Source organism: Cimex lectularius, unplaced genomic scaffold (assembly GCF_000648675.2).
Source record: "Cimex lectularius strain Harlan isolate CLEC.00 unplaced genomic scaffold, Clec_2.1 scaffold16, whole genome shotgun sequence".
Taxonomy (NCBI): domain Eukaryota; kingdom Metazoa; phylum Arthropoda; class Insecta; order Hemiptera; family Cimicidae; genus Cimex; species Cimex lectularius.
The window spans coordinates 1392871-1397180 of NW_019392679.1; positions in this window are offsets into that span (position 1 = coordinate 1392871).

Sequence of the window (4310 nt, forward strand, 5' to 3'; positions counted from 1 at the left end):
CAATGTGCGACAGTTAATCGAAGCAAATCCCGTTTTCTCCGGGTTCAAACGGCATTTTATTAACTTGAAAAAGTTTCCCTGATCAAGTCGATTTATCCACCAGTTGCCGAAACGGTGAACGCATTGTCGTAACACCTCCTTTTGAGGCTTTATATCATAAACGATTCGCGCACGACCGGCTCAATCATTGTTTGCGTCTGTTGACCCCACTGTTTGGAACTATTTATCCTTCGTCGCGTCCTCGGATTTCGATCCGAGAGATTATTATTATTATTATTATTATAACAGATAATCCGTTTTACTATCCTCGCGAATAATCGGAGTCGAGACCTTTTCCCTCTGTCTGAACGTCACAAATTGATCGCACGGGTTTGATTTCGATGAATGAAAGAAAAACCCATTTTATTAATAGAAATAGACATCATAATTTTAATAAATTTATCATTGTTGTTTAACATTAAATTCAAAACTACTTTTTAATTATTTTTTTAATTAAACATGCAAGTTTATCTCAACAGAAAACTTTTATCTAAAATTAATACAATAAATCAACAAGTAATAATTAAAAGCTTTACCAAGAAATATCAATATGTATTGTATGAATGTTTATGTGGGTAGTCATATGGGTTACATCAGGAGTAAAACAACCATGTTATCTTGTAATTTTATTGAGAAATCGATTTCGAATGCACCCGCCTTATTTAATTTATATTCTCAACTTCTTAGAAATTTTATTAACTTGAAAATAACACTGACATTAATAACAGAATATTAATATGAAATAGCTGCGTAGGTTTATGGAATCGTTGATTTTATTACAATGCGAGATTTAATTATGTGGCTCGTCGTTTCGGCGATTTTAGTGTGTCAGTCGCTTTTCGGCATCTCGCCGTCTTCAGTGATTGTCCTGGGTGTTATTTTATCTATCGATGATCAGAGTAGCAACAAACCGTCAATTATGGGTAGTTCGATCGTCTCCGATCATTCTACTACGCGTAGTTGGTTTTGGTCTTCAGACGCAATCCGACATCTTCAGTGGTAGGTTTGTACATATTTTTCTTAGCAGCATAAGTAACTCAATGGATTAACTCAAAAAAAAAAAAAAAATTGAAAGGTTGAACTACAGAAATAGCAGGAATATTTTCAATGAACATTAAAATAAAAAACGAAGTTCAGGAACAGGCGGTACAATACAGATATTCGATTTTTTATATTTTTATGATTCCTGGCCGACTACAGAAGATGGTGAGATGCCGAATTGTCCGGAACGGCCAAACTTAAAATTTTTCGCATAAAAGAAAAGGGCAGTGCCTTGTCTCAACCTGTTTATAGTCCTGACTGACCGAATAGGATGGCTAGATAGCGAAACGGTCAGAAATGACCAAACTTGAAATAGTTCTTGTACCTTGTTGACTAATCATCGAAAATTCTTCTGAATACCTTTTGCTTTAGACACAATCATAGATCGTATAGATTAAAAAAATACGTTAAATCTCACCCTACTTATACCCTGACAAACTGAATATTTCTTGTACTTTGATTGACTGCAATCACCCCATGACTTTTCAGTATGTCGTTCGCTTTTGACATAAATGGAAAATGTCTGCACCCTCTTTATACCCGGACAGATTATTTAAAATAGCAGAATGTTAAAATGACCAAAAACGATCATAATAAATAGTTCATCTGCATTGATTGACTACAATCATCCACATTGTTGGCTTTGACACAATCATAAAAACGAACACTTTGTCTCTCACCCTGCTTATATCCTTGTCTAAAGAAAATGGGGAAATGGCGAAATGATCTATAACGCCCAAACTGAAACATCGTAGTTCATGTATCTTCATTGACTCCAATCATCACAAGACTGTTGCTTCTTGTTGGATTTGAACGCAATCATAAATAAAAAAGTCATCAACTTGCTTTGTGGCAAAATATCTAAAGATTTTTTAAATTTTTAAATACTAACAACTAATATTTTTCATCTATTAAAAAAATGCGTTTATTTTTTATTTTTGTCGCGTTCGACTATAATTTCAATACATAAAATTGTAAGTTATTAATTTATTTGTGATACGATTTCCGAAATTGTATGACCTAGAATTGGAAAAGAAGTCACCGAACGAACTCATTTTCACATATTGTTTGCTAATTCGGAAAAATTGACAGCAGCAATTTCTGGACAACGGCTGAAGAGAGAAAGACGCGTTTCAAAATAATTTCAAAACAAACAAACACGATGCAACCGATTTTGACAAGGAAGCTTATAATAAACAATATTTTTAACGTTAACATTTTACATGACGATCGACAATTTGAATTTTTTTTAAATGGCCTCTTTATAAATTAAACCCATTATCCCATAAACGCCTGTTGTTAGCGGATCGTGCTCATCATCCTCAATGTTTAGTTTTTTAACAATCTTGTCTTTGTTTGAGATTAATTCTTATGTTAATTGTACGCTGGGTCGTGATGGGGGTTGTGTAGTGAAGAAAGGGGGTTCGAATCAGTGAATGTTGCCAAAACGAGTGGCCTAACTGTATCTCGCGAAGATGCCTACATCCCGCCTGCAAATACTCTTCAACTGGGTCACCTATTATTTTCTTCCTCATTTTCTCTTTTCCATCCACCCATCTTTCGGTTTGACGATCCGCCCATTGTTATTTCGGCTTTTGAAAGACGCAGAACGCTTTTGCAAATGATGACTTTTTATTTATGGAGACAAGTAAATATTCATTCGTAATAGTAGAAATAGGTAGAGTTTAAAAATATTTGACCGTTTTTCATCATAACATAATTAATTTATGATTTTTCCTTCTCGAAGGTGGGATAATAGGTCATATAAAAAATAAAAAACAACCAGTTTTTCTTTCAATCCACAACGTTTCGGATTTATTGTAATCCTTCCTCAGGTGAGTTAACGCAGTGGTTAAAACAGTGGTCGTCAGTCATTAATATTTTGTAAAAGTTCATTTTAAAAAAGAGCCAGTGTGGTACATATTTAAGTATTTCATGCTCCGAACGTTTTAATATTCTGCTCAAAATCACCTGAGGAAGGATTAAACTAAATCCGAAACGTTGTGGATTGAAAGAAAAACTGTTTTTTTTTTGTGTTTTTTTATGAGATGACCTATTATCCCAACTTCTAGGAGGAAAAATCATAAGTTGAACTGTTGAGGTCGAAATATAAGAAAACACCGTTAACAAAATTAATATTTGTATATATTTAATATAAAATAAGAAATAATATTTAAAATATAGTTCATTGACGATCCAATGTTATTAGACAACTTTCAGCCAGGTGATACATCTATCACTGGTACTAATCCTTGGTATGACTTTTTTTAAATAATGGCCTTATGAACTATTATCCAGAGTATTATTATTAGTATTTGTTTCATCATATATATGTTGTTGGGGGGGGGGGGAAGGTTGCGTGAATGAAAGGGCCAGGGCGACGATGGGAATCGAACCCACGATCGTGGGGTCTTCAAGTATCATCAAGCTGACCACTCAACTACCTCGATCCTATGTAAAATATAGTAAAATCTTATAGCACGTCAGTTTTTTGTTTTATTTTAAGATTTTAGCAAGTTTCTGCCTCATCTATGGTTTCCTTGGACGTACGTTCATGGGGGAATACTACTAAAGTTGGTTTTCCCTTTTCTCACTTCATGGAGATGTCGACTAATGTTTAATTTGGGATTAACAATATGCTGCCGATGTTTAACGGCAAACCATAAGATCCAACGTAGTGATCAGTAATAATCGCGTACTTGCCAGATAGTCCGGTGTCCAAAGAAACAGAAAGGAATGGACCGATGGATGGAAAAGGCAAAAAAGAACAGTAGACCGACCCGCATGAACTTTCGACTCATCAGTACACTGGGAAAGTAGAAACATGCGAAAAATCTACACACACAAAAAAAAAGTCTGTTTGGTGAGATTGTACCAAAGGATTGTCTGGTGAAACCAATCTTAGACAATGACTAGATAGCGGTTAAACGGGTCCAGTTGTTCCAAGAGCATATGTTAAAAGAATCCATGCCGTCCGTCCTGATGTCTATGAAATCTCAACTCTCCCGAGTCTCCTCGGAAACAATTAGAAACAACGAAACTCGATTGTCGCAGCGTTCCTCAGCTCCGGTCAACCGGAAAGTAGTTCTGTCACGTTCCGGAAACGTTAGATCTTCGTGGGATCAAACCCATGCCATTACCCACCGTATATGATCCTCCATTTCGTTTCGACCTACAGCTAACTCAGTTCAATGAAAAATTTAACAATTTTGCTCAAGTCGAAATTGCGA